The sequence below is a fragment of the Dermacentor andersoni genome, chromosome 1 (assembly GCF_023375885.2).
Source record: "Dermacentor andersoni chromosome 1, qqDerAnde1_hic_scaffold, whole genome shotgun sequence".
Lineage (NCBI taxonomy): Eukaryota > Metazoa > Arthropoda > Arachnida > Ixodida > Ixodidae > Dermacentor > Dermacentor andersoni.
Window position 1 is genome coordinate 298,009,851 of NC_092814.1, and position 23,754 is coordinate 298,033,604.

Genomic DNA, 23,754 nt, shown 5'->3' on the forward strand with positions numbered 1-23,754 from the left:
AGTCGGTTTTGTCTGATAAGTGACAGGGAAAGCAAACTTACCGGAAAGCAAAAACGGCGATCTGCGCGCAGTTGGGAGCGTACATGCTCTCCTGTGCAAGGAGCCTGGCGGGGTCAATGTCACGCACCAGCCAGCCGCCTAAGCAATCTTAATTTTTTTTTTATTTGCGTCCATTCTGCCTACCGCTGCGACAAAAGCGAAAATTGGGGGATGATGATGGTTTGCAGAGAGGCCGGGGGCCCCGGGCCCTTGCAGTCTTGGTGCTGCGGCCACTTCTGTGAATCATGATGCTGCGAGATATCTCTTAGCACGATCAAATCATGTTAAGAGATGACACGGAAGGAGACGCTCAGGCGGTGAAGTTGCCGGCCTAGCCTGCCAGGCAAACTTCGTCTGTAGCGACATCATCATCCCCACCACCACCAACACCTAGCCAGTTTTCCGAGAAGACACGTGATGCCCCACTACAGAGAGAGAGAGAGAGAGAGAAACAAAAAGAATATAGGGAGGTTAACCGGGTTGCCCCTCGTTTGCTACCCTACACGAGGGGAGTGGGCAACAGGAAGAACGAAAGGGAGAAGGATAAGTTACGCGCATGCACACACATATTGTTCACCGCTTTCTCAATGGGTAAAACAAAAAATAATTATGGGGTTTCGTAGGCTAAAACCACGATCTGATTATGAGGCACGTCGTTGTGGGTGACTGCGGGATAATTTTGACCAGCTGGAGTTCTTCAACATGCACCTAAATCGAAGTACAAGGGTGTTTTCGCCCTCATCGAAACGCGGCCGCCGTAGCAGGGATTCGATCCCGCGACTTCGTACTTTGTCTTTGCCATAACGGCGGTTCCCGCTGTTATGGCAAAGACAGTAATTACGGAAGCTTTGTGGGCCGATTTTGTATTCTAATGAGCGCGGTGACGTAACAATGAAGTAATCCACTCTTGCATTGCTGGCGCCCCACTTATGTATATGTGTGGCGCGCCTTTCTGCACCTGCCTCGCTGACCTGACAGTCACGCGATATTGGGCCAGCGGTGGCTCGATAGGACGAGACGACGAGGCGCAGTGCACTTTTCATCGGTCTGCCCTTGAGTACGTTTCAGATTTTTTCGGCTCCGAAGTATGGTAGTGGAGCGCCCTTATCGCAGCCGTTGGGTTCTTAACTCCAACCCAATTAATGACGTTTCTGTTTATTCTTATGTTGCCGAGGCTTTGAAGCGTGGTGTTATAAAGATAGCCCAATTCGTAGCTTATAACTGCAACTGCTTAGCACAAGAAGGCTTTCAAGTTTCCGTAAGCTTCGTGTATGGCCGCATAATTGTTTTGTGTGCTACCTAAGTGTCGCAAGTTGCCCACGTGTTTTTGTGTATAGGGAGGGGCCCACTCCCCTACGCGTCCGGGTGGTTAGTGCTTTTTGAGGGGTCAGAACACCCGCGCGGTGTCGGGTGACGAGTCACGGTGCGCGCCAGGGTGGGCGCGGCGTGGATTCGGAGAAGGTGGTGTTGTTCGCACTGAGTTGCCATTCCACTGACGGTCATAATAGGCCTACGCAGACAAACCTTGAGTGGGACTGCTGTACGCGGTGTGGTGGCGCCGGCTCCCGAGTACCTTGCAGGCTGGGGACGCCGCCGAGGTTTAAAGTAGCCTAGCAATGTTGACCACGTGGTCACTCGACACCACGTGGGGTTTTCTCAGCACCCAACAACAACATCCCGACGGTTGCCGCTCGGACGCGTAGGGGAATAGACCCCCGCGCCATACATGCGCGCCCTAGAGGCGCAGTATTGTTGGAATCTCAGCGCTGACGCCCGTTGTTGCAAATGGGTAGCAAGCCCCAAGGGTAGCGTGGGCCTGGCGGCCTGGGGCACAACTGGAAGCATCCGAAGGTCCCGGCAAAGCATGAGTCGACTGGTAACAGAACAACTTGTTTATTCTAGCATCGCAAAAGAGCGGCCGGTCAGGTCGACCGAAGTGGAGAGATGGGAGAGCACGTTACTCAACAGCAGAAATCGGAGCCTCTCTCTTGGCGTCCGGGGGCAGCTGCTTTTATACTCTCGCAGCCGCGGGCAAGAAGGAACGCCTCGTCACAGGCGCACGTGACGGGGCACGGACACGCTGAGAGACAGGTTGAGACGAGTGTAGTGACGCATCCGCCGGGCCGGCGCCGGTCAGAACTCCTCGCTTCACACTTGAGGAGCTCCTCTCCCCGGCTGCCGCGCTTTGACAAGCGTGGGCACCAACATGCACACACACACACGCACACTTGAAGACACGTGGCATTGAAACATGCCTGGACGCGCTTGGCGGGGAGGCGTATCGGCGGCGCTGAACGGGCCAAAATGTCCGCCGCTTTGAACGAAGCCCCGGCGTCCGTTGCATCCGCGCCGGCTATACCGCGCGTCGTAGGCGAAACGTAACAGTATGCATGCGTACAACGCAATCGGAGGACGTCGTCTTGTAGACACGGGGTTCGGATGACACTGACGGTCATAATTCTTCCACGCGGACAAACATTGAGTGGGAGTGCGGTGCGCGGTGTTCTGGCTAGAGATGTAAGCGGTTGAAAAAAAAGAAAAAAAGAAAATTATTCGGCCGCAAGTTTCTTTTTTTTGTTTTTCTTTTCAATCAGGATAAAATTGAAAAAGAAAAAGAAAACAGGGATTCCCCGCAGAATTCTTCTTTTGCGATGCGACTCCTTTCGAAGTATTTAAAGGTTTGGTCAAACGAAGGAGTTTGAGAGTCTGTGAAGCACCTGGATCCATCCACGTGGTGGCAACGACTTTGCTTACCGACCCTCGAGCCCCTTCGCCTTTCGCGTACTGCGGATTTCCCCTTCTTCTGCGGCATGTGAAATAAACTGGTCTGAGTTTGTAAGTGTGCGCACCAAGCTACGCAACAGGCTCGCACGGGATGGCGTGCAAGAACTTGTGTACGTGCACTCGAACCTCAATGTCCGGAAGGCTTCGTCCGCTGCACAGTGAAGCGTTGACGCCGCAAGCGGAAATGAATCGGACACAGATTGATAGAAATGTCGGTCTTGATGCTTTAATGTGAAATCAATACCTTGACGTGAAATCGTGCTTATATTTTAAACCCGGAAGCTCTGCTGGGGCTTTTGTGATGCAATAATCTAACAATTACATTATTTTCAGTTTTAGAATGTATCGGGTTTTTCATAGCTCTGTGCGCAATCGTCTTCTTTTTTCAATTTTTCGTATTTTTCTGAAAAAAGTCATCAAAGAAACCAATTTTTTTTTCACGCCCCTAAAAATTTCATGAAATTTTACATCGCCAGTTGTGGCACCGGCTTACGAGTCTTTTGCTTGATGGAAACGCCGTAGATGTTCGCGATGGCCTAGCAATAAAATCTGCGTGCCTGGCGCTTTTGCTGAAGCCGTTTATTGACTACGGGGAAATAGGAAAGGGAAACGGAGTTGTAGGAAGAAGGAAAGCGGTCTTGTTTTCGAATACGTTTACTTTTAAATCTCAGCCCATCCCTTTGGGCTGTGGCTTAACAAACGTTTAACTCTCATTGTCAACTGCATCCGTGGGATGGGCCCTACCGGCCCTACCGCCGTTTTTCTCGGTCTGTTTGAACTGTAATAATCCAGACGATAGGCTGTCCTTCAGACTGGGCCGAAATCAGGATTACTGATGAATCAGTGAGGCATGTACGTTGAATGAGTCTGGGCTCTAACACTCATTGAGACAGTCGAAGAGTGAGACATCGATTCCCAAATGTTGCATTTGTTTTATCTGCCATGCATATAGAAACGGTTACCTACGAATATTTATTGTCCACCCGATATACACCGCTTCCCGCCTGCGTTTGATCATCGCTGCTGATCATCACACGAGAGTCTTCACGTTCCAATGGATAAGCAAGAAGAGCAGCCTACGAAAAGAACTGTACTGTTCGTGTCTATATAACATTTCAAGACTAGGCTTCGATATACGTTAAAGAATGCATTCAAGATTAGATGGACGTACATGGTTTGTGTATACTTGTGCTCTAAAAAAGAAAAGAAAGCTTGTTAGTTTGATTTGAGAGCAAAAATCATCGAAAGAATTATGTCGTAAAATAGAAAACGAAAATTATTTGGTAAAGAAGAGACAAGGAGTAGAAGATGCCGTATTAGCGCGCCTATATCTGCTTCTATCATGTCAGTAAAGACATAGTGATGGTCAAGAAAAGACTAGTTATTGCCGTTTGCTCCCCCTCCCCCTTCTCAGACTGATAGTTAAATTCGACCCTTACTCTACGTTTTTCTATCATTGCTATCTTCTATACTACTTTTTCCTGTCATTGTTGCTGTGACGTTCGTCCATTGTTATTTTTTGTTATTTTTGCAGACGATTCGATAAGTCGCCTCTGAAATCTGCTCGGCGATTCCCACGACAATAGCCCGTTTCTCGAACGTGGTTGTCCCTTTCAATACAATTAGGTGAACTTGAGTTCCTAGCAATTTAAACTCGTGCGAGCTGTACCTGATATCGCGAAACATGATATCGCTTCGTGAAGATGAAAGCTGCTAGCGCTTGTGGTCTTCATGCGTTAATCCCGACGCATCGTAAGCACTGCTACAAGCTCCTCATTGGTGTCACGGGAAGAATTGATAGGCAAAGCAGTATAGGCGCTCTGCAGGCACTATGGCCTTGGAAGTATCGGGGAGAGACAAGTAACGCTGACCTCGCGCTCTCCATCTGCCCAAGCAGTTTACGACGTATCCTGAATCTCAAGCCGTCGAGCAACCCCGTACCATATCGAACCGTTTTCGGTATATACCTCAGTGATTCGGGCACGGTCCCTCGAGGAAGGAAGCGGCGCATGTGTAGGAGGGAGAGGGTAGTGATTACACCTGCCCCGCTAAACATCTTCACGCTGCACGATTTAGCGACGGTGGTATCGCGTGTTTCGTGGTGAGGAAGCCACCTTCGTGTGTGTGTGTATACGCGGCCGCTGTATACGCCCGTGCCAACGCTTCCGCTTCGCGTCGTGCCGGTACAACGGCCTGAGCCGTTTCTCGGGCCTCTGCCGTGCCGCCACCCTCGGGGTGTCCGAGCGGTGGGCTTCTCGGCCATCCCTTCGCCCCTCGGACACGAGGGGCCAGGCGGCCGTGTGCGGCGGTGGGTGCGTGGGGCTTCATCGCGGAGGCAGCTCCGCGGTGCCCGCCAGCCGCTGCACCAGCGGTCGCGCAACAAACCGGTTCTCGCGGCGCTCTTTTTTCCCCCCCCCGATTGACTAGCAAAAACCACGGTTGGACCGAGGGCAGCAGCGGTGGCGAGAGGGGTGAACAAAGTAAAGGATGCCCGGAGTGGCGAGGGGGGGGGGGGGGGCGAGAAAAAAAAAAGGGTCGGAAGAGTCGGGCAGAGCGCGAGCCGTTCTTCGTCGGGTCGGCTTTGGTCGAGCCGCCGCGCTCCTGGTAGGTCCTCGTGCGTTCCCTCCGTTGTCCCCATCGAGATCGTCCCAGCTGTCGCCCGTTGGCGCTGCGTCGTCGTCAGCGCGCGCTCTCCGAACGGCGCCGGTACGTTTGGTGCGGGAAGTGCGCCTCGTGCCGGAAGGAACCGGGTGTGCACGCCCCCCCCCCCCTCCGTGCGACGTGTGGTGTTGCCGTGACGCGCTCGCTCGCAGTGACCGTCCGCTCCCCAGCCTAGGGACTGACTGGGGCTGCGGCAAACTAAAAGGATACGCGCTGCTGCTCCGGAGACCCCGCGACCTCTGCAACACGTTGCCCCCTGCGGTGAGTACATTCATTTCGCCGAGTGCCCAATTTGCGCTCGCCCCGTGCGGTGCTGTCCTCTGTTTCTTTTTTTCTTCTTTTTTTGTCGGGGCGCTCAGTAATAAGAAAGTGGTGGCTGGGATAGGCTGTTACTGAAAGTTGTACTTCCCGAAACGTGCAGTTTATATCCTAGGTGGTGTAGCGCGAACTCCTTCTCTCTTGTACCGTGCGTTCAGACTTTGATGTTTCCAAGTCTAAACGCACGACTGGGATTTCATACGAGAAGGAAAAAAAAGAACACAACTGACTGAGTAATTTCCTTTATTTGCTGTTTTTGTTTGCATCGCGGTTTGCATGCACTGTCGAGCAGAATCACTAGAAATGCAATGCCAGCCCATACCCCCCCCCACTTTTTTTTTTAAATTCATTGTTCATGGTGACGGGTGACGACGAGTGGCTGTTGTACGGGTGCTATGTAGTTTAGGAACGCGACCGAAGTCGTTCACTTGCCTTGCTTTGCGCCGGTGTGGATCGCTGGCCGAGGTTACGCTTCGCGCCCATTCTATGTGTGCGGCCTGCGGCCGGTTTGTCATAAGCGAAAAGGGATCATTCCCGCTTCAAAAGTATTTTTCTTTCCCACTTACCGAAGTTTTATAGCAGGAATAATTCCCTCCGACTCTGCGACAAAATGTAGATAGTAATAATAACGGCAACAACAATAAAAAGAAGAAAGCTAACGCTACGAAACTGTAAATACCGAGTCCTCCCTTGCGTGGATACTTGTGCTGGATACCCAACGCGTACCGTCTGCTCAGTACAGGGAAGTTGAAAGCAAAGGTTGACTAGTTTAGTTCGCGGCTGCAAGGATGGCGTCGTGGCATAGTTTTCTGCAGTCTACGCACGTATCTCTTTGCCTTTCCCAGTATAGACGTCTCCTTTTAAAGCTTCGCGCGCGCGCTTCGGAAAGTCGATTTTCCGGTTATTAGGGAAGCTGGGCCTGTGGGTGCCTTCGTCAAACATGATCCAGAACTGCTCTTCTACTTCTTGAACGCGTTAAATTAGCCCTCATTTATATTTCGATTCGAACGAGGTGTGTGCTGGCGTACCATTTGTACACGTTTACCAGAAACTACAGATGTCTATTAGCGGATGATGTTAACCGTTGAGTGGGGAAGTGAGTGGCAAGAAACTGTGCACTTATCGGTTGAAACGTTATCAGTTCAATAATAATTTTAGTGTCGCTTAGATTTTATAATAGAAATTGGAATGAGGTCTTAAAGAAATGATCTTATCGGTCTTTTTCTTGGAAATTCGTGGAAATAAAAAAAAGCAAAGCAGAATAAACGTGCAGCAATATGTAGCTTCGTTCCTGCGATGACAATTATGGAAATGGTAGCAAGCTTTTAGAGGGCATATGATAACAACCAATGTATAGTTTGTCTACGCGTACATCAAAGACTTATTGACGGATCGTACGGCAAAGATTTCAATTGGAGAATCCAGATCGGAGGCGCTCAAACTTGGTAATAAGAGTGCCCCGCAGGGTTCAGTCCTATCTCCCTTTCTATTCAACGCGGCAATGATCGGTCTTCCTGCGAGACTCGAAAAGATAGAAGGACTCGGACATAGCCTATACGTGGAGGACATCACCCTCTGGGTGGCGGCTGGAAGCGATGGGCATGGGGAAGAGATCCTCAAAACAGCAGTAAACACGGTCGAAGACTACATCAGAGACAAGGGACCGAGATGTTCCTCGCAAAAAATAAGAACTTCTACTCTATAGACCCACATGCAGGGGTCGAAAAAGTATTCAGGAAAGGCCGGGCATTGTGGTCACAGTATAAGGCGCCAGCATACCGATAATGGAGAGCCTGAGAATACTGGGACTCAGCATATCTGAAAACGGCCATACTGGAGAAATCATTAGACTAGTGGACAATATTGTACAACAATCAGACTAATAAAGCGGATATCCAACAGGTACTATGGCATGAAAGAGCACAATCTCATCCGATCAATAGAAACATTCGTAATCAGTCGTATTGTATATGTGGTCCCTTACCTCAAGCTCTACGCTGTGGAGAAAGCCAAGATAGAATACATTATTAGAAGGGCCTATAAGCAAGCCTTGGGACTTCCGGCAAATACGTCAAACGAGAAATTCCTGTCGCTCGGCGTGCACAACACACTAGACGAACTTATTGAGGCCCAGAGAGTAGCGCCTTATGATAGACTTACACAGAATTTGACGCGGAGACACATCTTAGACGACATTGTAATCGCCTACGAAGCACAGCACGGACTGCGGAGAGACATCCCAAGGAAAATAAGGGAACATCTTTAAATGCCCCCAGTCCCCAGAAACATGCACCCGAAGTTTCACCAAGATAGAAGAATCGCAAGAGCGAGAGCTCTCCACAAAAGATTCCGTAGTGCCAGGGACGTGGTCTATGTGGACGCGGCGGAGTACGCAAATAGACAGAGTATGTTGATAGTTGGTACGATTCTAGAAAGTAACTCCAGAGTTAGTGGCACTGTAAAAACAAGCAAGGCGTAGGTGGCGGAGGGTGCTGCCTTAGCACTGGCAATAGCCTTCACGGAGGCTAACATCGTAGTCAGAGGCTCCAAGACAGCCGTCAAGAACTATGCCAAAGGAAGAATCTCGCCGGAAGCGCTGAGAATTTTAACCAACTTTCGTAAAGAGTTTGACGTAATAGTTCTGCAGAAACCCGCAAGGTGGATAGAAGTAATTAATTAGCGGAAAATGAGACATCCACCTAATCGTGGCAATTGCTATAAAGGAAACCCATGCGGGTTTCTCGAAAGAAAAGCGTCGCAGTTGAAGAAAAATTCGTCCTGGTCCGGGACTCGAACCAGGAGACACTGCCTTTCCGGGGCAGTCGCTCTACCACCTGAACTAACCAGGCAGCGAGCAGATGGCAGAGCGAAGTCGAATTTGTCAAGAACTCGAAGAAAGGGCAAGAGTTTGACGTAATAGTTCTGCGGAAACCCGCAAGGTGGAGAGAAGTACTTAATTAAGGGAGAATGAGACACCCACCCAATCGTAGCAATTGCTACAATTGGGTGGATGTCTCATTTTCCTTTAATTAACAACTTTTGCGAATATCGAGACGTTCACATTATATGGGCACCCGCACACTCCTCCCTTCCCGTGAACTAAATAGCGCACAACCTGGCTCGAGAAGCGACGGGCCGAGCAGGTGAGATGCAAATACTGGGAACGGAGAGAGGACCGGATGACCAGCTCTAACGAGATCACCAAACACTCTAAATTGGGAAGGGCCCGTTTCCCCCCGGCACACTTTTCGCTAAGTAGACGGCAAGCGACGGCATGGTGCCTCTTACAAACAGATGCATATCCGAACCCGGTGGCCTACCACCGCTACTATCCAGACCTTTACACGGATATATGTAGATTCTGTCAAGAAAGGGCGGACCAACAACATATATGGTTTGGGGTGCTCCTCGGACACCCACACAGAATAAAATACACAAGACCAGAGAGCAGTGGGAGACCGCGTTGCTCAGCTGTGCGCCGGAAGACCAACTTAAGGCAATTTAGCAGGCCGAAGATGCCTCCAGGGCCCAAGGACTCGAGGCCGTCATCTAGGTAGAGAGGCCTAGGTCTCAAATATGCTGTCCTAAAATAAAGTTTATTCCTCCTCCTATAGTTTGTCTGCGATTGTTGTCATGTGCCGTTCATTTCAATATCAACGGGGAGAACCAAAATAACATACGCACTAGTATAAAGTTGGGCGAGTTGGCTGTCTTAATTTATCTTTTTTTTTAGGCGCGGCAAAGTCAGGCGGGCAGAGATGTGACCACACTAGATCCGCTGTCTTCTATCCATGCAGCTTTTTTTTCCATGACCTGTTTATAAAGTCGTTTGTAAGTGGATAAAGGATCCATTGTCTGTTTACCATAGAACACGCGTCTTTGAGCTCATGGCTTCAATAGATTTCACCGCTTAATCACGCGGAGACGTTGAAGAAGAAGAAAAAAAAAGGTGGAAAAGAGCGGTTACGTTACGCCTTTGAGTATATAGTGAGGGACGAGATAACGCAATTTAGCGAGTGCCACAGAAGGGAGGCTGCAAAGGCATTGGACAAGCTGCGTGCGTAATGTCACCTCTAATCCCAAATAAAACTGCTACCATTTGTTACGATTCACTGCGTGCGGCGATGAAGGAAACGGATGGGAAGCGCCTGAGACAGACGACGTGCCAATCGTCATGTTCATCAACATGAAAAGACTTGTCGTCAGGTGTGTGCATGCGACGGGATTATGCACAACTGCAAATCCTACTCTCCTTTGTCCTACGTTCAACCCCTCTACGCCAGTGAGTGGGTATTCTCCGTTACGCTCTGTGTGTATTGCCAGGGAGTGGTCTTTCTTCGTATTCCTCCGTGTGAACTGACCAGTGTGCTGACAAGATCCCCTACCAGGCAGCAAGAGAGAATGTGGTTGCCCGGATGGTGTAACGTATAAGAAGGCCAGCGAGACGCCCCGGACAGATCTCTGCCCTTGCGTGTAGGAGCACGCACGGTGAACGTTTCTGTACTTTTTGCCTTGGAGCGCACGGCTCACCCGTAACGATATATTAAACTTCTGCTATTTGTTTCTACATCATCTCGTCTTCGCTGCCGGACCCTCTCCGATGGTCAATCTGGTTCGAGCTCCAAGCAGACGCTGTTGAAGGTCGCTGAAATCACGCGTCCCCGCACCAACCGGAGGTACCCGCTCGTAGCAACGGGTGGTAGTCGTAACACGTTCAACCCAGAAAATAAATGAACTTAGTATTTTCATTATGACATGGCTCGAGACCCCATGGTTGTTGCCCGGGTAGCCAACGCAGTACCCACAGCGAAAGACCATGCAAGCCGAGTTGACTTCTCTTGACCGTCAGCTCTTTTAGTACAGGGTCTTTCAGCGAACACATTCAAAAAATACTTCTTTTTTTAAAATTGCCTGTGGCAGATAGCACAATTCTAGTCCATTTGCGGGTCTACTAGAAGAGGCGAAACTTTCTTGCAAAAAAAACAAGAAATCCATAAACCATCACAAACATTCATTAATTATGTTTTAACTAATTACCTAATGGCACATATTGCAATTTACAAATTTTGGGGGTGAGCTTGCAAAGCATATCCACTTGAAAGAACTGTGTGAATGACACCATTTACGAGATATGCGCTGTCAAACTTGCGGTAAAAATGTACTGTCGTTGCACATCATTTCTAAACAAAACGTCGCTTTATGTACTGAAGCACAAAAGTAACTGGGACGCCAATGCATTTCTCAGGAAAGTTCGGGAATTAATATCTCGAAACTGGTGTCATCTTGAGAATTCGTTCCAAGTGGATCCACCTTGCGAACTCTCCGGTTATAATTTGTAAATTGCAATGTGTGCCATAAGGTAATTAGCTAAACAACTTAATTAGTGAATTTTTGTAAGTTAGACGATTATACAGTTAAATTTCTTGTGCAAGTAACGTCCGCCCCTTCGAGTAGACCTGCGCATGGGCTAAAATTGTGCTACTGCCACAGGCAATTAAAAAAAAAAAATTGAAAGTATTCGCTGAAACAGCCGGTATAAAACCAAGAAGGCTGTTACAATTGCACAAACCCCAAATGAACACCGCATAACCTTCTCCCAAGACGAACGAACTTCTCATGTAAAACGTGCCTGTGTGTGAGCTTCGCGAATCGCTTGACGTGACTGTGACAAGGTCTCATGCCAAGTTGCACAGTTCGCAAGATGCCCGCATAAGTCTATTTGTGCGCCTTCTCCTCAAAGCAGACTGACGTCGCTTAAGGCTGAATATAACACAATGCGCGTTGTGGAGTTTACTCAGCAGAGAAGAACGTGACGCGCAGTCACGTAGTTGTTTTGTAGGAGACAAAAAAACATACGAGAAAATGCTTACCAGGAAGGAAGCTCTGCCGAGCTCCGCTTCTAATGGGAGGCGACGGCACTCAATGTGGCATAACCACGTCGTCAAAGGCGTGGTCGCGCCCACCGCGGTAGATTCGCGGCCAAGTCGTTCCTTTGCTGAACGCTCTACGTCACGGGTTCCGCAGTTGCAGTCGCGGCAGCCGCAGTTGCATGGGATGGGTGCAAAAACTTCCACGTGTTTAGAATCGCTTCGCGCTAAAAAGCTTCAGGTCGTCAAAAAGTAATCTGTCACCCTGCAGTGCGCCGTTTCCTATACTTCAGTGTGTAGCTTAGGCGCAGAGATTTTCAAAAACAGTGACATAAAAAAAAAGAGGCTGCGAACGTGTGGCACCAGTTTCAAGCGTCACTTCGTGCAAGAGAAACAAACAAACAAGGAAAGTGCGTAATTGTGTGTGTGATTCCGTGGTTTCAGAATCACACACGCATTGTAATAGTGCACATTCTATGTTCATCAATAGTTAGAGTTGATTTAAAGATCCCCCATGTACTGAACCTTAAAGTAGTCGAGGAAATTCAGTATATTGCGTGTAACTACATATACGGCATGCCTGTGTGCTGGATGCACATTATATGTGGCATATGCTGTGAATATACATAGCAATTACATAGCTTAGTGTATACATAACGAGCATAGTGTGCATGTAACATTTAGTGTACAAATGTCGTCCGGGAATGGCGTTGGGTGGACATTTACCTTGCGATTCTTTTTTTTTGCGTTTTTCATGTAAGCTGTTTTATCTCTGTCCACAACTACCTTGCTGATTATAAAATGGGAGAGCCCGCGATTGTAGGCACCCGTTGCTACCTAATGTGGGACGCGAAGGCATGGATTGCCGATTTGGCCAGCGGATGAGCATCACGTAACTCAGTGCCACCGAATCACGCCACACGCAAAAAAAAAAAAAGAAAAGAGAAAGAAGAAAACGCCGCAGATGAGCTGCTAGCGGGGCGATTCGTTGCAGCTCAGCATCGTCACGGTCGTCTGCAGACAGAATCGGCAATCCGCTCTGTCGTGTGAATCCGGCTTAACGGGCACGTTGTCTTATTGAAAACAAAAATCCGTTGCAAATTTTAAGTGCGCTTTAGTTTTCGTCGCTCCGTTCCCTATAGAAGATGTTCGCGATTTGAAAGAAAAAGGAGGGTGGGGGGAACGATGTCACATTCCCCTTAATGGTGTTTGGAAGCGGAAATATGCTGGCTCCATCACAAGGATAAACAAACAAACAAACAAACCCCATAGGCTTCCTGTCGGTAAAGCGCATACACCTTCATCACTTACTGCCCAAACATCTCTATCATTCTTTGTAGCGTGTTCTTTCCATTTCAACTCTTCCATCTCGAGGGCTGCACCTTTCGTCGCCACAGACGAAGCTCATTCGAGCCACGATATGCTCACGTAACTGCCGCGGGAACCGTCCCCTTTGCACGGCAGTTTCCTCAGTCACGCTCCCGCGCTCCTCGTGCGCGAAGCAAGACGGCCTCGCTGTGGCATGCGTCCAACCGAGTCAGCGCGAGCTGCAGTATTACGCGACGGTGGCGCACAGTCGCTTATCACACACCCTTGGCATGCACACACAGAGTCCTCGCGAGAGGAGACGGGCGGTCGAGAAGAGCGGGCGCGAACCTAAGTCTTTTTAAAACTGGGCGTGTGCCCACACGGAGGTGGGTGGCGCGCCGGACGTGTGGGAATCATTCCACGAGGGTGTTCGCAGTGAATACGAAACGCCATTTTCTTACAGCGATTTCGGCTGTGCCGCCGAGTGTGTTGCCGTTATTATTTATTAAATACCTTGTCGGCGTTGGTTCAGTGACTGCGGCGTTCTGCAACCGATGATCACGGGGTTGCGGGTTGTGGACGCATATGCTATGATGTGTCTACTGCTAACAACGCAGGACGTTGAGGGTCAACTTGCAAAAGAAAGAAAGAAAAGAGAAAGAAAGTGGTCGTCATTTCTCCGCTGCAGTGTTGCGAAATTGCCAGCAGAGACCACAATTCCGCACATAGGTGGGACGGGCGGCCGATCTCCTCCACATCTGCGACACCAGTTCTCCAGCAGTCCAGTAACGAACCATGGAGCCGTGTTTCAAACCTTGCTTTAAGAACGTGTACACCGACAACTTCTCGCTGAAAAATCGAACTATAAGACGTGTCTTTTAATTATTTTTTTTAAAGAATGTGCCGGCATTGTTACACCGCAGGATTTGGGGCTATATACCGTGACGCGAAGGCTGAGTATCAGGGGCAATGCGTTCAGGTGGAAGCGTGACCGCGGGGTGACCGTGGCACGTCATGCATGCATGATTCCGGCGTCGCTCGGGTCGTTCGCACTTTCGCCGAAGTCAACGAACAGCCGAAAACAGCCCGTGTTCGCCGCCAGGACGTTGTTGATATCGTCGCGAGCCTCTCTACAAACAGTTCCTGCGACGGGCGGTGGAACCGATAAATTTCGGGTGGCATGTAGAGTTTCCTGCAGAAGTTACTAGAGCGAACTCCGACCAATGGTGTCTACGAGAGATGCAATCATATATACGACGTACCAGCCAGCGTGTGAATGACGGGCATATGTAGTGCACGGATTTTTTTACACTTGGTCATATTGTTTTCAAACGGCTTTGTCATTTTGAAGATTGATAATTTTCAACAAAATATTTGCGCTGTAAATGCAATTATTCGCAACGATTGTGCAAGTGCGCAAAAAACTTACTGCCTTCGTGCGTTTAGAAAATACGATTGATGGCCGCGGTGGCAGCATTTCCGATGGGGACAGAATGGAAAATTAATGCTCGTGTACTTAGGGTTAGGTGGACGTTAAAGCCCCAGAATATTAATTTTAAGAAGTATGATTGGTTGCAAATTCAGGCCAATAAATGCAGATATAGAGTATTATTATTATTATTATTATTATTATTATTATTATTATTATTATTATTATTATTATTATTATTATTATTATTATTATTATTATAGTATGCGGTACTACGTGTAAGAACCATGATCTGATTATGAGGCAGGCCGCAGTGGCGGATTTCGAATTAATTTCGACGACATGGGACTATTTAACGCGCACTCAATGCACTGTATACGCTGTCGGTCGTTGTTGCATTTCGCCCCCATCCAAATGCGTCCGCCGCGCCGGGGATTTGATGCGGACCCCCGGGTTTGTTTATCATCGTAAATCCGAAGCCACTACGCCACCGCGGAGGGTTAATGCGTAGTAAACAAAGCCACAAGAACGTCTGAAGCCACAAGCACCACGATTAGATAAACCCCTGCTTTAGCCCTCCACCAAACTCCCACGGTAGCCGAACGATCGCAGCGCCAGAGTTCCCTCTGGTAATTACAGTAACAACTCGGCCAAATGTCGATTCGTCCACAGTATTTTTCCCTCTAGTAATTACAGTAGGAAGGCACGGCTGTTCTCTCTGCCAGCCCAAGCGCCTGTTTGCGCCCAGCTTCGGCCAGCGTCGGTGACGGGCGGGCTAGCGCTGGCCCTCTTCCACCGCTGCCGCCGACCTTGTGTCCGATTCGGCGGAGCAACCGGGCCGTCCCCCTGCGCCGCTTGCGACCATCCTGCGAGGCTGCCGAGAGCGGGCGAAGAGCCACGATGCCTGTTAGTTGCGCGTTTTCCGGCGTGTCGTTTTTTTTTTTTCTCCCCATTTTCCGTTCCGCTTCCTGCGCGAGACTTTCGAAGAGATTTGTGTGCGCACGGTGCCAGCAAGCACCGTTCCGCTAATCTTAACATCGATGACGGGAATGACAGCGATGAAATCGGCAGATCCGTGCTCACCAGTTGCGTATAGTTCCTCAGGTGGATGCGTGGATTGTCTGGGGTAGAGAGAAAAAAAAGGCTTGTTAAACAGCGCGAAACTGGACAAACGACGCAAAAAAAAAAAAAAAAAAAAACGAAATAGAGACGAAGACAGCGCTTGTCTCCGTCTCTCTATCGTATTTTTTTTTTTTTTTGCATCGGTTTGTCTTGGTTTCGCGCTCGAACGTCAACTTGCCCGCCTCGTACCTTGCTGTAGGAAAAAAGCACCAGAATGTAGTGAGGAAGGAAAAAGAAATTACAGCATTCCGCTTTTCTTTGTCTCTTTGTTTGTTTTCTGCTTTGGTTATTTTCTTTCTCTTTCTTTTTTTTAACAAGGTGTTCACCGTGCGAGCTTGGCAACTATTTGCACAACTGTCTTATTGTACTCATGAGGTTGTTTTGTTACAGTTTTTTTTTTTTTTTAGTATATTTCTGTTTACTTGTAACAGTTTGTATGCTGCCTGTCACTCTCTGCCAGTCAAGCCGAATGTAGCTTTGGCACGCCTGATGAATGTACTGTGTTTACTAGAAATAATAATAATAATAATAATAATATTAATAATAATAATAGTTGTTGTTGTTGTTCATAATAAGCTTAGAGGTGTGGCAGGTGCCACCTAAAGGCGCCGACCTCTCCTATCCCATCGTTTCACACACAAAAAAAATCGTACCGCTCCTGCTTTTTTTTTTCGTATATCGTAATCTTAAAGGAAACTTGCTTGTCATGTGACCTATCGTCATTGCATTATTTCCCTTGTAACTAGAACGTCATTTACAGTGACCGCGACGCCACTGACAAAAAGAATAACGCTGGTGACGGGGGTGTTTTGATTGCTTTGCTCAATTCGGTGGTACGTGCGGGAGGTGAGGCGCATTGGTATGGGAATCCATTCCTGAAACCGTTTGGGCACGTGGGCCTTTGCCTGCACTGGGGAAAACACATAGGTCGAAACTTTTTATACAACTTTCATTGCTTCTCCGTTGTTCCTTAAGCGATGCTGAGCATCACTGGAGGACACAGCTAGGAATCACCCAGAGCTCGAATTTGTACCTTTTTGGATATTTTAATGTTTCTAACGTGCCATGAGAAGAAATATCAGCATCTAACCACAGCACTATACCAAAGAATAGGTTGCTTCTAGACTTTCTTTAGCTAGCACTGTTCACCCATAGGGGAAAACTAACCAGTAAGAGTTTCGAGCTAGGCACTGTAGAATGTATCAGCTGAAGGCATTAGTCCTACATTCTTCCATAACAACATTGCTTTTGCGTCGACTTTCTGTTATTGGTCAACCTGCAGCAGGTGAATCGAGTAGAAAGCATTTTTAACGGCATTTTAGATCTTTGCGTATCCAGCACGAAACTGCTGCGCGTCATTAAGAGCGACATCAAGCTAGTCCACGGGCACAATTATCATCCCACTCGCGCTCTCTCCCCCTCTACTCATGCACCAGTTAAATGAAGCTGGGAAACAGCCGTACGCCAAGGTCATTCTTATACCCAAATATCTAGTTTTGTCGCTGGATGGTTCATTCTAGCTTTTAGAGTTATCCTTTCACGTACTGAAAGTCAGGCGCAAAGGACAATTGATGGTGTTTGTGTTGTCCTTTTCGTCCTGCTTATGTCCGTGTATGCACGCGTGCCTTTCAACACCACGAATCCTTATATATTAGATTGCTCGACTTGCAGCTGTTATATTGTTCCAGTTTTTATTGATCATATCTACTAACAGCCGACTTATAGCTTATGATAAAGTCAGTGAAGTTGCTGCTACTTGTCCCAAAAGTGAATGCGTTGGTATATGCTTAAAAAAAAAAAAAGAAGAATGGGGGGGGGGGGGGGGGGGGGCTGGTGGCGTCAGAATACCGATCTTTCTTTCTTTTATTGGGGGGGAAGGGGGTTCTCTCTCGAACTCGGGTTGGTTAGAACGTCTTAAAAGCGCACCCGAAAAGAAAAAAAAAAGATTAAAAAGAACGTTTACAAAAGTGTCCTTATAACGCGCAGAAGAATAAAGTGAGACAGGATAGATCTATTTGTACAAAGCCTTATGCGATTGTGATCACTCCGCTTAAATTGCTTCGTCTGAATGTAATCTGGTGAGAAAAGCGACAGCCTTCTGGATAAGCGTGAAGGTTAGATCCAAATCTAACAAGAGTGAAAACGTGCTTTGTGTTCTTGACTTTAGTGACAGCATATAATCTTGGGCGTTTCTAACGCCGCTGTAGTGGATCAAATTCAGTGAAGTTTTTCGCACGCCTGATTGTAACTTTGAGTCAAAAGACTTATGGTCGTCGTTTTGATCTGACGAGCACGACGCTTGAAGGCATCGTCAATAGCAGCTTACCAAAATCAAGGCTGTCGCGTACCTGAGATCCAAACAGCATTATTATGGCTTTTCTAAAGGCGCCTATCTCCGTACCCGTACCTGCATTATCTCCTGTATTTAATGGTTGCCTTTGAACTTTCCTAGGTCTTACAAAGTAGTTAAGGTTGAGCCCGTCCAAAGCCCTGGCCTACAAATGGGTGAAAAAAGTGCATCTTTATGCCTCTTGTTCGTCCTGGATTTAGAGTATAGATCAATGTTACGTATACTTTAATCCCATGAAGTGGGAAGACAATGTTTCCTTCAAATAAGTTTCAAATCAGATTTCACCGGCAGTTTCTGCATCATTACTCACTTTGTTGAGCGATAATTACGTTGCAGAAGCCTTGCAAAAGCTTCAGAGTTATTTTCAGCCCCAGCCTAACTTCTTTGCTTACAGGAACTCCACAATCGGGTGTGCCTGACGTACTTTTGGCTAACTGTAGCCGTGTTTCAATAGGACTCGTAGGTGCCGATGCAATTTCTAAACCATGCAGCCCGATGTACCGCCCAATTTTCTTCACTTGTGGAGTGGCACATGCTAATCCGACAAAAATCGTACTAAGCCCGAGTCCAGACAAATCTCTTCATTATGAAACGCCGCTATTTGAGTCAGAGAAATGCCTAAGGCAACGTTCCCTCCTATCGCAATATAATGTGTCTTTCGACAGTCGACGAGAAAAAACGAAAAAAAAAACGCTGACTTAGGGCCACATTTTGTAAGCTTTATTTTTCTTTGATTCTATCCACTTCCTATCACCTGTGGCGCTAAATGACTGATCACAGAGATAAGGGCCGAGCGGTGTCGTGCGAGCCAATGACGAACGCTGTCTGCGGCCCCCTAATCTTTGTTTTCAGTCTCCTTCACGCGGTCATCGACTGTCAGGAACATATTTAAGAGGCATACATTTAGAATTACGCAAAAGTTCTCAACGACATCCAGGCATGCACTCTTATCAGAAAACTTCGCCGAAAATTAATTGGAAAGCACTGACAAAGCATATAACAAACAGTCTGAGCTTGCCGATGTCTTCCATATACCATTTACATCCGTGTGTTGCGCTTAGTTTCGCAGACTATGTTAAATTGTAGGAGACACGATGGGAATTACCTGCTTGTGCTTGATGCTGTTTTCCGGAACGTTTATTTAGAATTGCTGTTTTATACTATCGCTAATCTTGCTTCTAGCTTTTCTGTACTATTGCCAGTATTTATATATTGCTAGCTTTTATCCTCATTATATCATGCGTAATCGAGAACGCATGTATGTTATGGAGATGTTATGAGATAGGAAAATTTGCAGGCATAAGATGCAGTCAGCTGTCACAAGAGAGGGGTTTCGTCGTGCAGCGGATATAAATATGATGTTGATGATAATGTTAGAATATGTATAGTCGACATGATGTTACGTGTTATGTTTTGTATGCATGAGTCCCATAATTGGTTCATGCACATTGGAAAGTCCACCAGCACTATGGTCATTATCATTTGTGTAATAATAATAATAATAATAATAATAATAATAATAATAATAATAATAATAATAACAATAAATTAATCAATGGGGTTTATTAAAGTGCACAGGAAGAACAATGTAAGCTCACACACACATACACACGTAAACACGCGCGCACGCTTAAAAACAGAACAGAGCACAAAATGTGTACACGAAGAGAATACAAAGCAAAAGGGGAGAAACAGATGAAAGGATTACAGAATGACGGAACACAGAACAGATATTAGAGTTTTTTACAGTTATTGAAATTCCTCTGCAACTCCTTTCAGAAAAACATTAAAATTAGGCATGAAGATATCCAGGTGCTCTGAACGGGCGTTATATGTCGCCTGCGCTCTAGATAGAGAGTCACAAAAATCCGAAGGGTGAAAGGCACGCCGTTTCCTTGTGCCTTTCTGCGGAATGTAAAAGCGCACATTAGAAAGCAAGTGTGAGCAGCATATTCTTTCCGTGTATTAATTTGTGAAGAAAAAGAACATACGATTTGTTTCGTCTACAGGTTAGGGTAGGTAACGTGAGTGTCTGTGTTAGCTCTATGGAGATGGAAAGCTTTTGACAGAATCAATGTTTAAATATAGATGTGAACTTTTTTTGCACATTTTCGAGAAGTTCACAATTTGACCTACAAGTGCCGCCCCAAACCACGGAGGCGTACTCAAGAACTGGAAGGCATACGTTCTTATATAAAGTTAAAAATGGCCCAGGTTGTTTGAACTGTCTCGTCACCCGACATACTGTGCCGAGCGTCTCGTGTTGAACGTGGGGCGAGAAACTCGGAGAGCTATCGAAGTACACTCCCAGGTTCTTTGTTCCCTGAGCTCTTGGCAGGACAATGTCTTTAATGCTAAATGTAACCCGCCGTGGTTGCCCAGTGGCTATGGTGTTGGGCTGCTGAGCACTAGGTCGCGGGACCGAATCCCGGCCGCGGCGGCCGCATTTCGATGGGGGCGAAATGCGAAAACACCCGTGGTACTTAGATTTAAGTGCACGTTAAAGAACCCCAGGTGGTCGAAATTTCCGGAGTCCTCCACTACGGCATGCCTCATAATCAGAAAGTGGTTTTGGCACGTTAAACCCCATAATTTTTTTAGCGCTGTATGGAACTAAAGTCCCGTTTAATAATTATAGAGCTTTATAAATAGCAGCTAGACGCATAGTTACTGCATGCTAACCATTCGAGTAAGCTTGAATTAACTACTTCCTTCTTTCATGATATTATCCATCGATTGAATCTAACTCTGTTAAAAACGCCAGGGTATCATTGGAGAATATCTGCGAGTATTACTGCAACCTGCCTACACTGTTATTGCGCCAGGCTTTCAGGCACGCTATGCTAATTGTAATCTCGCATCCAAGAAGCTTGCTAAAACTTACAATCATACGGCTTCACGTTCCTCCTAGTGCACCTGAACATACGTCCTTATCATCATGGTATAGAGTTTTATTGGAACGCATTAAATAATCAATAAGCGTCATGTTCAGCGTGGCTGACTCTGACGAGTTCACGCTCACGACTAAGCGTCTGTCCGCCTGATGTTCACTCTTGCCGAGATCACCCATACTGATCATGATCGCTGGAGCTAAAGCTTCTTTTTCGTAATATTAGAATGAATTGAATTTCAGCATATTGGATCAACGGGAAAATGAGCTGCGTTTAAGTACGACTGCGCGTGCGCACGATAAGCGACGATCTTAAACCTGACAAGCATTGCAGACAGTTTACTATTGCCGTGCTCGTACACGTACACTTGCCTAGAGGTCACAGTATAGAACTGAGCGTGAAACATTAACATGGCACGAGAAAATGGCGTGACTGACACCCGCACGATATGCATGCATACTCTTACAAACTCTCTTTCTCTCTCTCTCTCTCACACACACACACACACACACACACACACACACACACACACACACACACACACACACACACACACACACACACACACACACATATACGGGTGGGACTACTCAAAATCATGTTTGAGCCATTTTTCGAGCAAGTAAACGCGTTTTGGAGCAGTTTGGCACAGACAGAATTGCATTTTGGAACAGACTAAATTTCATTTTGAAGCGATTTGGAGCAGGCCAATCTCAATTTTCGTGGAATAACGGTATATGGATCATGACAGCTCAGATCCAAACCATGACGAAACACCGAATAAACCAACACGAAGCGCGCAGTAGAAGCGCGCTTTGCAGCTATAGCGTACTAGAATATGGAAGAGTGGATCGAGCGGTGGCACGGCGCATGCTTTCCTGTGAAGCCGAAAAAATTGGTGGGACTACGACTGAACTATATATTCCCGCGCGGAGGCTCATGAGAGCGGAAAATGTTCTCAAATTAGGTGGTCCAATCGACGCTGTAACAATTTCTGGGTCGCCGTATGTCACCGCAGACCCGAAAGCCGCAATCAACCCTGGGCTGGTATAATGCAAAACTATTCTAAACTGCTTTTATTGCGATCGCAGTTATATGGACACTCCAGGCGCATTTCTGCCGTTGTCGTGATGTTCCGTATAAAGTCCACGGGCGATAACATCGTCGTCGTTCGCCGTATGCTGTATGTGCGAGTGAAAGCGTGCGAGGGCGAGCCGACGATGGCGGCTAAATATCGCGCAGGCAAGGGAGGAAAGCAGGGAGATAGCGCGCCGTCTTCTGTAGCACGCTGTGTGCGCTTTGTTTTCGCCGCTTAGTTCGAATTGAAGCGAGAGGTAGCACGAAGGTCAATTCGCTCGCTGCTGCTGCCGCGCTTCCTCCCTCCAGCGCTTCGACAGCGATTTTCCGCAGTGATTGAGCGAGATGTGTTCATGTTTGCTCGTGCACGCGGCAGGAGAGGAACACAAGCGAAAATGGGAAAGGCGACCAGCGCTTGACTTGCAGCAGCTCTCGTTCCTACACAGGCTTATTTCGGTCACTTAATGGATCTGCGCCGGGCACCTTTACACATATTGGTGTTGCCGTCATGCGGCCAGCGCGCAACTTGAGCAGGAGCATTCGATGTCCTCTAGTGTCAACGGCCTTGGTGTCATAGATTCGCTCGAAACGCGCATGCGCACAATCAAAGCGAATAGCGAAATTTCGGCTTCACAACGCCTGCCGCTGCAACCAGGTGCAACTGACAGTAGTCCGGGACAGACTAATATATATATATATATATATATATATATGTAACGGGATTCTAGAGTATAGCAGTCTCTCCGGTCTCTCCCGTGAGAGGCGCTGGTCAACACTCTTGCGACTACAGGTTACACGTTTCCCGTGAATACCCGTGATAGCAGAGGGCAGAGTGAGCTTAATGCATGCCAGGTGCAGGGGTGGAGAACAATGGGGAGGAAAGAAAGGAAAGGTATAGAAAGGTCAGCAATATATATATATATATATATATATATATATATATATATATATATATATATATATATATATATATATATATATATATGTGTGTGTGTGTGTGTGTGTGTGTGTGTGCGTGCGTGCGCGCTTCCGGTTTGTTACCCTACACACGAGGAAGGGGGTTAGAGGGTGAAAAGAGAAAAAGGAAATTGGGGATAACATGCTCAGTTTTTAAAACGCAATATAATACATTTGTGCTACTTTCTTTCATTAGCTTAATTTCGAATGAAAAAGTGCCTCGAGTGGCCAGTCGCGCGGCAATTTTGTGTGTATTTACCGGCTTTTTTCACGCTCGGAAAAACACTTTTATGTACCACGTATTGAGCAACAGAAAGCCGCATCGGGAATTTTTCATGCTGCACTACAATTTTCTCTTTGACTCTTTTCATCTATTTATAATAGTCGGGAAGTTGAATAATTCATTAAAACTAATTATCTAATTAGGCGGAATGCAAAAAAAAATTGTCTGAGTATCTACACGCGACGGGAAACAACATTACCTTGGTTCTGTCCAGCTACGCAGCATTTGCATATTTTTAAACTGGCTAAATTTAGCTGGGACACCCTACCCTGTATAGGGATGCAAGCCACACCCAAGTGTTGGGGGACACTAACCACCGGGCTTACAAAAGAACCCAAAGTGAGCAAATAAAAGTGCGCGAATGGCCCACAACCGAGTTTGCATCCCCCAACACTTGGGTGCGGCTTGCGTTAACTAATCAAAAACTCTCTGTTGCCTCAAAATACATATATATATATATATGCGCCAAGGGGTCATGCAGACACGCCTTGACCACGCTTTCCCGCCTATGAAAAGCTACATTTTAAAATGTTAGTTTAGCTAAGCAGAACGTGTTCGCACGCGCTTCTTCTTATTATTTCCTTTTCTTTTAGCCGAATAAATAAATTTACTGCGCTTTCGTGCTACTTGAAGACATCTACACAAACGCTACGAGAAGCTGAGCGAGC

At 47.1% G+C, this 23,754-nt stretch overlaps 1 protein-coding gene across 3 annotated transcripts in view; it reads left to right on the forward strand.

The window, feature by feature from the left end:
- Positions 1–5,594: 5,594 nt before the first annotated feature.
- Cad99C (cadherin 99C) overlaps positions 5,595–23,754 on the forward strand; it is a 224,519-nt gene continuing 206,359 nt past the window's right edge. For all 3 annotated transcript variants that reach the window (XM_050195647.2, XM_050195650.2, XM_055063323.1), the window contains exon 1: positions 5,595–5,745. The gene's annotated coding sequence lies outside the window, so the exon portion shown is untranslated. The remainder of the gene's footprint in view (positions 5,746–23,754) is intronic.